Source organism: Sciurus carolinensis, chromosome 5 (genome assembly GCF_902686445.1).
Source record: "Sciurus carolinensis chromosome 5, mSciCar1.2, whole genome shotgun sequence".
NCBI lineage: Eukaryota > Metazoa > Chordata > Mammalia > Rodentia > Sciuridae > Sciurus > Sciurus carolinensis.
The window spans coordinates 11,854,193-11,868,058 of NC_062217.1; the positions used below are offsets into that span (position 1 = coordinate 11,854,193).

At 38.5% G+C, this 13,866-nt stretch overlaps 1 protein-coding gene across 1 annotated transcript in view; it reads right to left on the reverse strand.

Annotated features, from left to right (window-relative positions):
* Nucleotides 1–13,866, reverse strand: part of Ubac2 (UBA domain containing 2) — a 161,119-nt gene that overhangs the window by 42,027 nt on the left and 105,226 nt on the right. The window lies entirely within an intron of this gene.

Consider the following 13,866-nt stretch of genomic DNA (forward strand, 5'->3'; position numbering starts at 1 on the left):
AAGGTAAAAAGAAATCCTTAAAAGCAACCGAGGTGAAACAGACTTCCTAGAAGGGAAAGACAGCTACGAGATGCTCAGAATAAATAAACAGAAATTTCATGAGGCCTTGATAGAACAAACTTAAATGTTTGTATTAAGGGATAACTTGAGAAAACATTAGTAATAACTAAAGATACCATCATCCATGAATGGGAAGATGCAGAATTAAGATTCCAGTTTTCACCAAGTATATATCAATAGAATGTATTTCAAAATAAAATCTCAAGAGGGTGTTGAATTGGAATGTAAATGTCAATCTTCAAATTCATATGAAATATTTAAGTTTAAACTGTAAAAACATCATGCTGGGAGAAAGAAGTAAGAAATAAAAGAGTGCATGCACTATGATTCCATTTCTGTAAGCTGACCAATCTCCAGTGTAAGCCATGTGATAAAACAGTGAAGTGGAGCCACGTGTAATCACATGTGCAGGAGCAGTCTGCAGGAGGGAAGAGTCACCCATCCCTGCCTCTGTACATCAGCACAACCTTAAGTTGTCCAACAAAGACAGCACTACTTTAAAATGTTTTGGATATTCACAAAGGATTAAAATGTGTAGAGCTTAAAAGTTTAGTTTCCCATAAACATTTGATAATCACACCACCCATTCCACAACATCATGGGGTCAAAGTTTGATCTAATCTCTAACAAAAAATTTCAGAGTATCATGTTATCACTACATTACATTTACAAATTACTTTTAACTTGAATTTTTATTATCTCAACGTTTCTTGTATTGAGGCTTATGAATGAAACTGTTTTCTTGAAAGCCACACAGCTTGTCAAAAATAGGCTTTAAAAACAGATCATGGGCTGGGACATAGCTCATTGGTAAAGTGCTTGCCTGGCACAGACAGGCCCTAGCTTTGGTCCTTCCCCCTGGGGGCGGGAACCAACACAAGTAAAACCCAAAACAAACAAACAAAAAACCCAACCAAAGAAAAAACAAAACAACAAAACCCCAATGCTGTAATTTGCATGTCATAAGACCAGGGGGAACTATCCAGGGACATGTGAGGCCCTCCAAAGGTCAAATGAAGGGTCACTAATAGTGAAGGAGGCAATCGGTGAACAGATAAGCAAAAGGGAATGGAGGATGAATGTCTGGGAAGGCCAACTAGAGTTGGAATCTGAGCACTCAGGTGCAACAATCAGAACTCTAGTTAGGAAAAGGGACACAGAGATCAGGAGACCAGAGAACATTCTGGCCCATATCCCAATGAAAGCGTTAGCTAAAGACTGAGGCTAGGCTCAGGGCTGGAGGGAGGAGTGCCCCATATGCCGACGGTGGAAGCTATTCCCTCCTAAGTCTAAGCACCAATACAAAACACAGGAAAGCATTTTCTTTTAAGCCACTAAAGACCATGGGTAACAAGTGTATGCTTATGCAGGTTTTTCAGACTATTAAGTCTTTAGAAAGGGAATAATGAAATAATGCTCATTAGGCAAATTAAGAACTGATTTGCTGGATGGAAAATATGAACCCTCTTGATTACAGAGTCAACTTCAATTGTCCTCTGTTCCAGTTTAGTGTAAACCTGAAACAACTGCAGGCAAAAATGAGAAGCCATGACCTGGCATTGACACCACCAGGTGCTGCTCTCTTCTCCAGCCAGATGTAGCTGAACAAAACCTGCCAGGCAAGCTGCACAGCTTAAGTCCCTGTGGACCACAGTCCCTACATTCAAGAAACCTTCCATCTTAATGGTACAAATGCATAAACACAAAGGGCTTCTTTCCTTGGAGAATGGCATTGCTTCTGCATGACGGGAACAAACATTCCCTTCTGCCTGGGCCTCAGCAAGCAGTCTCCATGTCCTTCTGTACTGAAAACATTAAAAGAAAGAAGGACCTCTGGAAAGTCCTTAATTTATCACTCAAAGAATGTGTATGCAAATTAGGGATGCCCGAAGTTATTTCTGCCATTTGCGATTGATTTTGAAAAGATTGTTCTTTTCATGACACAAAGAACCATGAGGCTTTAGTGTTTTGAGAGTTTGGCTGTCTTGTTCTTCAAGTGCAAAACTTATTCCGACAGAACTCTAGATGGCTGCCCTGCTCTTTCATGTTAGGGGAGATTTTGAGGCATCCAATTAAAACACTGATATCCTTCCGATTGTTGGAATTCTGAATCGGAATGCAGTTAGATTTAGACTGGCCACAGATTATTCATTTCTAATAAACAGTCTTATCTGCTCTAAACTTTCTTTTTTTGGCAAATCAGGCATCAGGAGGATTAAGTCAGTTGCACAAAGCAGAAAATCTCAAACAACAACAACAGTGCCTTAAATACAAAAGAATTTTATTTCTCCCTCATATTAAAAAAACTTCAACCATCTTAATTGTACTCTAGGGAGTAGGAAAAAACTAAGGAAAGAGAAAAAGGGTGAAGGCTACTTTAAGGAAGCCTTTCCAGAAACTCAACCAACTTACTGGTCAGAATGCCAAAATTTAGTCCAATGGCCATACCTAGTTAAAAGTTAAGGGGAATTGGGCTTATGTTGAAACCTATTTCTTATATCAGACTAAAAATAAACCAAATGTGAATAGAAAGATTTATAGATTTATAGATATAAATTCAATGGTGAAAAACTCAATTTTTCAATCTAAGGCTAGGAACAAGGCAAGATGTCCATTTATCAACTTTATTTAACACTGTACTAGAGGTCTTAGCTAGTGTAGTAAGACAAGAAAATAAAAGGCACACACTGAAAAGGAAGAAGTAAAGCATACAAATAAAACTTAGGTCTTTTAAATTTTTTAGTTGTAGATGGACACTATGACTTTATTTTATTTATTTTTATGTGGTGCTGAGGATTGAACCCTGTGCCTCATTCATGCTAGGCGAGCACTCTACCACTGAGCTACAACCCCAGCCCCAAAACTTAATTCCTGATGTTATAATCATGCATGTAAAGAATTCGCAGTAAAGCTACACAGAAATAGTAAATGAATTTAGCAAAGTTGCAGAATATAAACAAATCAACTGCATTTCTACATAACTAACAACAAATAGTTGGAGAAAAATTATAAAAATAACTAATAGTATAAAAATCAGAATTAGGAATACATTTTATGAAAGATGTGCAAGGTCTGTACATTGAAAATTCAAGAATTGCAAGGAGGAATCAAAGAACTAAATAAATATGGAGGCATACCATGTTCATGAACTGGAAGACAACATTGTTGAAATGGTTGTATAAGCTATTAATTACTGAACAACAACTTACTTAAAACTCAGTGGCTTAAAGTATTCTTGTGAGAGGAATATTAGAGCAGCTTAGTTGGGTGGTTATAGCTCAAGGTCTCTAATGAAGCTAAAGTCAAGATGTAGTATATTTGCACTCATCTGAAGACTCAGGTAGGTCTGGATGATAAGATTCTAAGATGGTTCAAAAACACACCTGGCAAATTAATGCTGATTGGCAAGATGCCACAGTTCCTGGCCATGTGGACATGACCATAGGTAGCTTCAGTGTCCTCTTGTTATGACTGCTGGCTTCCTCAAGAGAAAGTGATTCAAGGGAAATCAAGACAAAAGCAGTTGTGTCTGTTACGACCCCACCTTGGTTGTCTCCCTCATCATTCTTGCCACATTCTATCAATTACAGGTGGGTCACTAAGTACAGTCTATATTCTAATGGAGGGGAGATAGACTCACCTTTTGGAGTGTAAAAGAATTTTTGGACATATTTTAAAATGATCACTATGGCAGTTCTTTCCAAGTTGAACTATAGTTTCAATGTAAAACTGAGTAAAATTTCACTTGTTTTTTCTCTTTTTTGAAGAAATTACAAGTTTAATTAAAAGTGTATACAAATAGTCAACATTCCTAAGACAGGTAAACCAGAGTGGTTGTACCATTTTACATTTCTTGAAAAAGAAGAAAAAAGTTGGAGGACCTATGTTGCTTGATATTAAGACATCATAAAGCTACTATTATCAAGATGGTATGGTACTGGTGTAAAGATAGATTGGTGTAAATCACTAGGATGGAAAAGAGTCAAGAAATACACCTATATTGGTCACAAAGGTTTTCACAAAGGTGCCAGGATAATGCAAAATTCAGGAAATAACGATGGAACAATTGGATAGCTATATAAAATAAAATAAATCTCAACTCTTACCTCACAAGCATTACATTTGAACTTTATCAGAGACCTAAATAAACAGCCAAAACTACTAAATTCTATAACAAAATGTAGGAGAAAATCTTTGTCATAGACTTGCAAAAATTTCTTAAGTATGACATCAAAAGCAGAAACTTAAAAAAATTGCTAACAATATAAGAGTCAGCACTTAAAAATTTTGTTCTTTCAAAGACAATTAAGGAAACAGGCAAGCTATATATTGGGATACATTATTTTAGAAAACATGTCCAACAAAGGGCATTCATAATACAGAAAGTGTTCTTTTAACTATAAGATGAAAAATAACCCAATGGAAAAAAATCCGTAAAAGATCTGAAAAGACACTTCCAAAGTAGATATGCAGATGACAGATAAGCACATGGAAAGATCCTTACCATCACTAGAGAAATGAAAATTAAAACCACAAGATACCACTACACACCCACTAAATGAAAATAAAACCACAAGATACCACTACACACCCACTAGAATAGCTAAAGGTAAAATGACTGACAATACTAAATGTTGCCAAGGATGTGGAACTACTCTCCTGCATTGATGATAGAAATGTAAAATGGTATGAACACTCTGTAACATAATATGGTAGAACCTCTTAAGGTTAAATATTCACTTACCATATGAGCCAATAATCTCGCTTACGGGGAAGTGAAAATATATGTACACCCACACATGAACAATGATGTGCACAGCAGAATTCTACATAAAAATTAAAATGTGGGAGCAACCCAGATGTTGATCAACTAGTGAATGGATAAATAAATTGTGGCATACCACAGATTAAACTTAAGATAACAAGGAATGAACTATTAATAAAAAATAAATGAATCTCAGGACACTGAAGCAGGAGGATCACTTGAGCAGAGGAATTAGAGGCCAGTTTGGGCAGCAGAGCAAGATTCAGTTTCAAAGATGAACAAACAATCCCCCCACCCAACAAACAACAAAAAAATCTGCAAAGAAATATGTTAAGAAGCAAAATGTAAAAGACTATAAGATTCCAAATGTACAAAATTCTAGAAAAGGCAAAATTATAATGACAAAAAGAAGATCCATGTGAACCTGGGTCTAGCAGTTAAGTGAGAAAATATAGAGCAAATGGACATAAAGAAACTTTTCAGGGTGAGGAAATGGCTTTCCATCTTGAGAAACTGTACACTTCAAAAACCTGCAAATTCAACCAGGCACAGTGGCACACTCCTATATGAGGCAGGAGGACAGTGAGTTCAAAGCCAGCCTCAGCAACTTAGTGAGGCCCTAAGCAAATTAGTATGACCCCATCTCTAAATAAAATATTAAAAAAGGGTTGGGGATGTGGCTCAATGATTAAGCAGCCTGGGTGCAATTCCTGGTACTAAACAAAAACAAAAACAAAAAAACTTTGCAAATTTTACTGTATGTAAGTAACATCTTAATAAACAAAGAGAAAAAGAATCTTTTAAAATAAAACAAGTGAGTATGAAGATCTAAGTATTTATAGAAACACAATTTTTAAGTTTCATAAAAGATATGGAGTTATTACAAAAAAAATTTTAACAATAAAAAACTTTTGATACCTTGAAAATGTTTCCACCTGACAACATAAACTAATGTAAGTTACAAATGTGTTAATTAAGTCACATTTCTAAAAAACTAATAAATTCAAAATAATATTTATTGATAGTACCATAGTCCTTTCCCAGAGGCTATTATCAAGACAGAAGTATCAACCGTCAGCCCCACAGAGGAAGGAACACCAGAGTCTTCTATTAAAACACACACACACACACACACACACACACACACACATTATCTTTAAGAGATAATCAAAATTGATTCAAGATTTGAATCTTTTGAGAGGAGGACATCATAGGACCCCATGGGAAAATGCTCTGTGCTGCAACTGACAGGCTAATCAACCAGCAATCTCACCATGGGAAAGCACGGGTCTTCGCTGTAATCAGTTTAGTTCCATTGTTTTTTTTTTTTTCTGTAACAAACAGCACCACTAAATCAGCCTAATATTTTAAAATCATATTTTCTCTAAGCCATTCTTTATTTCAGATTCTTGTACAGGACAATGTGAGAAATGCAGGTCAAGAGTTTGTTGAAGGTGAGGTACTTAACCCAGCACAGGGAGAGGACTGGTTAAATATCTGGACACCTCTGAAACACGGCCACAGGCCAGATTCTTTACATCAGGAAGAAAACAGACTGTCAAAGAGACAAAGTCGTCTTAGAGACTGGTCATCCCACAGAATGCACAATGAAGGCTGCAGAAAGTTGTTGATGATGTTGTTCCGTTCTTGGATACTTTAAACCTTCATATGCAAGACCACTCTTCAGAATCCTGTCTCCACTGATGATCAACAGGTACTCATCTTGTGGTGTGCTGAAGGGAAAAACAGAACATCTTTGTGTGTAAGCATCCTGTGGCTGGAACAGACCTGGACAAGAGCTTCAAGATGTGCAGTGGAAGGTGCTGGACTCATTGGACCAGGATGCAATACTGGCCTCTGCCCTAGCTCAACCACCTGAACCTCAGCAACATCATCTCTAAAATGGGAAATCCAGGTACTTCACCAATCAGAAAACCCAGGAGGCAGTACAGATTGAAAGCATCCTCACACATAGTATTATAGCATTTTCTAGCATAGACTTTTCTCTTTTGACAATGTGAAAATTTTAAAACTCAACATTTATAGAATGTATACCAAATGTCATATATTATGCTAGGAACTGGGAATTATAAAGAATAATTTATAATTCCTAAGTTGAAAGAGGGCTCTCCTATAACTCAAACGTAAAAAACAAAACAAAACCCTAATAACCTGATTTAAAAATGGGCCAAGGACTTGAATAGGCATTTTTCCAATGAAGACATAAATGACCACCAGGTACAAAGTAAAACACTCAACATCATTTATCATCAGGGAAATACAAACCAAAACCAGAAGAAAATATCATTCCATACTTGTCAGGAAGGTTATTATAAAAATGAGAATACCATAAAACAAGAATCAAGTGTCGGGAGGATGTGGAATAATAGGAACCCTGATGCACTATCGGTGGAAATGCAATTGAGGCAGTTGCTATGAAAAACAGTATTGAGGATCCTAAAAAAATTAAAACTAGGATCACTGTACTGACACAGCAATCCCACTTCCAGTTACACATCAGGGTCTTGAGGAGACCAGAGCACTCCCAGGTTAACTGCAGCATTACCCACAGCAGCTGAGACATGGGAACCATCTAAGAGTGCACTGATAGGTGAATAATAAACAAAATGTGGTGTATATATACAATTAAGTACCATTCAGCCTTAAAAAAAACAACTGCAACAGTCAACAACATAAATGAAGTGTGAGGATCTCATGCTAAGTGAAAACAAATCAGTCACACAAAGACAACACCGCATGGTTTACATGAGGAATCTAGGATAGTCCAACTCACAGATTCAAGGAGTAGAATGGTGGCTGCCAAGGGCTGGGGGCGGGGAGGGGAAGGAAATTGCTAATCAACAGGCATGAAGTTTCAGTTCAGCAAGATGACAAGCTCTGGAGAGCTAGTGTACAACACACACACACACACACACACACACACACACACACAAAGGGATTAAACCCAGTGCCCCACAATGTTAGGGAAGTTCTCTATCACTGAATTACACTCCCAGTCCTTTTTACTGTTTTAATTTTGAGACAAGGTCTCACTAAATTTCCCAGGTTGGCCTTAAACTTGAGCTCCTCCTGCCTCGGCCTGACAAGTAGCTGGGGTTATTGGTATACAACACCATGCCTAATAATAATGTATTTTAAACTTAAAAAAAACAAACTTGTTGAAAGCGTAGATCTCACGTTAAGTATTTGCACTAAACTTGTGAATATATATGTGCATGTATACGTGCATGCATATGTATGTGTATGCATGTATATATGAAGGTGGGTGTGGTGGCACAAGTCAGCTACTTGGTAGGCAGAAGCAGCAGGATTACTAGTTTAAGGTCAGCTGGACAACTGAGTGAGATCCTACTCAAAATTCAGAAAAGGGGCTGGGGATGTAGCTCAGTGATCCTTAATAACACATGCACACACACAAAGGATAGGACTGACTGAGTAAAGGAGAGAGTCAGGACTTGAATAAGATTTTGTTAGAAAGGGGATATGTGGGAAGAAGGAATTCAGTTGGAAAAAAACTACATGTGATTATGCAAAGCTATTTTTCAAGAATATAAACACTAAGGCTATACGGTTTCAACAACTGTCTACCAATCAGCTAGTGGGTTTGGGAAATTACTTAAATTTCTTTGTGCCTCAGTCTCTTCATCTATGAAACAATCATTCCTACTTCATAAAGTTGGCTTTTTTTTTTTTTTTTTTTTTCTGGTGCTGGGGATTGAACCCAGGGACACTCTACCACTGAGCTATGTCCCCAACCCCTTTTATTTTAATTTTTTTTAATTCTTAATTGCCCAGACTGACCTCCAACTTGCAACCCTCCTGCCTCAGCCTCCTGAGTTGCTGGGATTAGGGTGTATGCCACTGCATTTAACTTTATCTGATTTTTATGAGAACCAATTAAGATAATATTTGTAAATTGCTTAGAAAAGAGCTGTTGGTCAGTTTTCCCTAGGTTACACCGAGGTAATGAAGCGTCTTAAATTCCATCAGTTTATGATGAAGACGCACTTGTTGTCATGTTACATGTATCATCTGTATTTGAGGGTCGCAGGAACAGCCCCTCCCGGGCCTGGCTTTTCTCATGGCAAAGGGAACAGGCAATGGCGGAACCACACGCGGCTCTTCAGGCTGCTGAGAGGATAAAGCTCTCGGCACTCCTTTTCCGTAAGACACAGAACACAGTCTGATGTCAAGAGGGCGGGCTGTGCACTTAGGGAGTGCCCAGAAGACAGGGGCTAAACAAATGTTAAGCGGATGTGTTTGAACAAACAAAAACATATGAGCAAATAATATAATCTGCTACGAGTGCCTGGTACATAGTAAGAGCCATGTGTTTATTAAAGAAAAATAAGTGATGCACCACAGCACAGAACCTGAGGGAGGCTGAGCCATCTGGGAAGAATGAACACCTGCACTGTTGGAGCATGGGACACACAGGGTGAGAGAGCTGGCATGGAGGCCAAGCCTGGACAGGCTCCGAAAGGAGGCTGCGCTGTGGCCTCTAAGTAAAAGATAAACTGCAGAAATAAATATATACTAGTACAGTCTATAAGGCACCTCTGTTTTCTAGCATTTCTAGCATATTGGCATCTCATTTATCTTGCATGGAGCATTTTAAAACTACAAGTCCTCTAGCTGCTGCCTCCCTGTGTAAGGCCTGCCTACTGGGATGTCACCCACCAGCCTTGGACTCTGCTGCACCAGGCTGCCTGAGGTCAGGATGAAGGAAGGGAAGTGCAGAGGAAGGGAGGGATGAGTGGGGAGAGAGCACCAGTGAGTCACCATAAACCAGTGTGAGCACGTGTGAGGGACCAGGGACCAAGGAGCACTTGACTTGGCCATGGGAGGGTGGAGGCTCCTCCACGTGGGGATGCTTCCTGGGGGGCTGCTGCTGTCTTCCACTTCCACAGGGTCCTCCACACACCCAGCAACCTTACAGCTTTGACCAGTCCTGACTTCTCCCACAGCCCCATCTGCATTTCCAGTTCAGTGCCAAGGAGCAACCTAAATCCCTGAAGTTTAAAGTGAGGGCCTTGAGCAGCAGATGAGTTACCCTGTATCCTTGTTTAGTTGGATCTGGAGAAGAAACCTAAGGGAAATGAGGGTAAACAGAAAAAAAGGAAGCATAAAGAGAAGAGAAAGACAAGGAAGGCAGGAGAAGGCAGAGGACCCAAATGCCACTATCACTACTGGGAAGCAGCTTGGGTCCCAAATTTACTCCAAAGGAAGCTAAACTTACCACAGTACATGATGCTACTTCATTTTTCCCAGTTATTATAAGGCAGTGTTTTATTTTTTGTCTTTAAAATGAGACAAAGGCAAATTGCAGCCCACCCACAAGTCATCTGTCAACTCCTTCCAGGAGCCTCTTCCCTTCACCCTCCTACGATTCACAATCTGGTGAGACTGCTATAATCTTGCACCATCTCAAGTGTGTTCAAAAAGCTTTAAAGATGTTGCCTACAGAAAAGGATCCAAACTCAAACCACATTCATAATTTTAAATAATCTGCTTCCATCTACATTTCTAATCTAATTGGGTAGAAGAGATTTTTTTTCACACAAGATCACTTGATCACAAGATAATTGTACCAAAGAAGGAACAAAGGCAGCATTCGCTGTGGGAACAGGGTAGGGACATGCTGAGGCACAGAAGCCTAGAGACTGAGAAGTACTGGCCGGACTGGTAGCTTGCTCTTAAGAAGCTTGAGAAAGGACCAGATGATGATAGATATGTGAATTGTAAAACAAGAAAAACTGCATAAGCAGCCCCTTTCTATTTCAATCACACCAGAATCAGATCAGGTGACAAGACCTCAGCTTTTAGAATCTGGGGCACATCCCAGTGGTAATGACTCATTACTATGATTCATAAAACTTCGGAAAATGAAGAAGTGCTGGGCCATAGATGTCTTCAAGGCTCTCTGGTAGAACCACAAAAAGAATTTAAAGTTCAATAAATAAGAAAAGTTTCTTTAAGGAAAAAAAAAAGTATAAATGTGTAACAAGACTAGCGGAATTATGCATGTAGAGAGTGGCTTCAATTTTTGAAAGTCTTCCACCAAAGACATTCAGAAGAACAACTGAAGCAATGGTGCGACCATGATGGAAGCAGGAGCTTTCCTGAAAAACCTGAAGCACTTGCATAGACTGTAATATTTCACGTGGCTGCTACAGCCAAGCTCTCCAATCACAAGTTTGCAACCTTTCCTGAAAACTGTCAATTTAAAATATTAAATGTTGTATTAAAAATCAGAACTGCCAAAGGAAGGACAAGGCAGCAAAATAACAATAATGTGTGTGGATGATATCAAAGTACTCATGCAACATGAATGACTGTCCTGCAACATTCCTGAGTAGCAGGAGGAATGCCCACGGGGTCACAAAGTGGGACTGAAGAGAGTCAGCCATGCAGGTGAACTGCAGTCCTACTGCTCCTGGAGAAATAAAGACAGCTTTCTTCCGGCTCCTACCTACAGCCCTACAGTGTCTGTATTTCATCTAACCACTGAGGTATCATACAAGAGATATATACATATGTATTACATATACAGAGACATCTATGCTCATAGAAGAATGAGTGATACAAGGAGAGGCTTGCCCAAAGATATCAACCAATAACTAACCAAATAAAATAAATTCAATTCAAAGTTGGCAGCTTTCCAGGAAACCATGAGTACATTTTTTGGTTTCTATGACAGAAGATAACAAATGACTTATTTTTACACAAAATTTTTTTTTAAGTTCTTTCTCTTAAAAAAACACACACAAGAATTGTCAGAATGAAAAAAAATTACTTCTGTGTATGTTAAGTGAACCACTGGTTTTGATGCTGAAAGATGAAATTTCATCAACAGGTTTTGTAACAATCCCCCCAAATACTGAATACCATCTGTATTTTCTTTTGGTAGTATGAATTTGATTTTTTACTATTTTACTTAGTATGAAACCAAAAGAAAAAAGGGAAGTCAGTTGATCTACATGGGAAGAGAAGTCATATTGAGCAACAGACATCTGGAATAGGCACACTGTGGCTTTGTGATGGCAGACAGGGACCTTGCAATCAGTGTGTGGCAAACCAGGCATTCACAGATGATTTTCATATCCTCCTTTATAATCACCCTTATCAAAAGCACACCATGTTACACAAAATATTTCCTAACAAAAATGTGGATTTGCTAGGCACAAACAGAAAAAATAAGTTCAAAACAAGCACAAAGGGAAACCAGCCATGATTATCACTATTATCAATCATTTCAAATAAACATGGCTAGAATTGTCTAATTATGGTGGAATAATAATAAAGAACAAGGTTAATATGAAAATTTATTCAATTTTTGATCATAGTAGGAGTCAGTAACTTTGGTTGAGTTGATTACTGTAAAAGGTGAAAATTAAATTGGCTTGGAGGTATTAGTGAGACTCTCTAATATGCCAGATCATCATGGAATTACATTTCAAATACAGTGCAATAGGATTTCTGTGTTGAAAATTCACTAATCTTCTGATTACTTTTAAAAAGTTAAAATGGGCATCTTACTACCTGTCAGGAGGCGTGCTGGAAAGACTGATCACAACATGCATATTTTAGTTTCTAAAAAGACAACAAAGAGATGAAAAGTGCAACCTCCAATTCTAGAGCATCAAATGTCACAAAATGAAACTTTCTGAGGTGATAGCAAGCACTTAATTGAAAGCCAGGTGTCTAAAAACAGAATAAGGAAAGAAAATGGGATGTTTTAAAACAAATGAATCACATAATAAGTTATCAAAGAAAGGAATGGATATTCAGAGTAAATTAATCTATAATAAACCAATACAGTGAAACAGCATACAATAAGGTAGTTCTGAAATTCTTTTAATGCTTTAGGAAAATAACCATAAAGAACTCAAGATCACTGCTAAGAAGTCACTGTCAATCAAGCTGGCAGTTCAAGTGGTGATGAACTTAGATTGGGGAGACCTGACAACTGTGCCCAAGAATCAGTCTGATCCCAGGATGTTTCAAAGTCACAACTCTAAAGAATAGCAGATGGGTCATGCAGGGTGGCACATGCCTATAATCCCAGCGACTCAGGAGGCTGAAACAGGCAGATCACAAATTCAAGATCAGACAGGGAAGAGCCAGACTCTACTGCAAAATGAAAATAAATAAATAAATACAAACATAAATAAAGGGCTGGGATGTAGCTCAGTGGTAGAGCACCCCTGGGTTCAACCCCTACTACTGGGAAAAAAAAAAAAAAAAAAAAAAAAAGAATACCAGATGGCTTGGATGGTTTGAAGACTTCACAATGGGATCCTGGGTAAATGAGAAAGTATTTAGGGAGAGGAAAACCAACTGACTTCAATACCCAGAAGCACATCAGCTGAGGGGAGTAAATGATCAAGTTCTAGATGAAAAGCATGAACACAGAGGAGGAACAACTGAGCTGAAAGTGAGGAGTGAGGTGAGCAGGCTAAAAGGACGGCACACTGGCCCCAGACACAGCCGCTCGGGAACCAAGGGCAAACAGCAGCAACTTCTGTAAAGGGTCTGCAGAGGGCTGCAGTATTTCCAAGTCTCTTTTCTTTGATGATACACATGTTCATATGAATCTATTCTATACTTTTCTTAGTTTTTTCCAAGAAAGAAATTAAAAGTACACTCCATATACACTACTTATAAATTTATTTTCATAGATTTGAGGGTTCATATTCAAAGGATGGAATAATAAAATTCAACTTCATGGTCTAAATTTCCTTTAAAATACCCCCTGAAGAGTTTAAGGCAGACAATTATTATTAAAATATAACAAAGTTCCACGGGTGTGGGACAGAGATGGAAATTCCAGCCCACAGGAGAGGACCCGAGTCCTCCAGTCTGCTCCCCTCCTCCCTCTCTGGCCACAGCTCCGATGAGTCTGCTGTCAGTTCCAACCCACCTGACTTGCTGGTTGGGTTTATTTTCTTCCCTCATACGCAGTCTCTTTACAAAACAAGCACAACAGTTCTCCTTATTTTTAGTAGGTCCAACTTTGT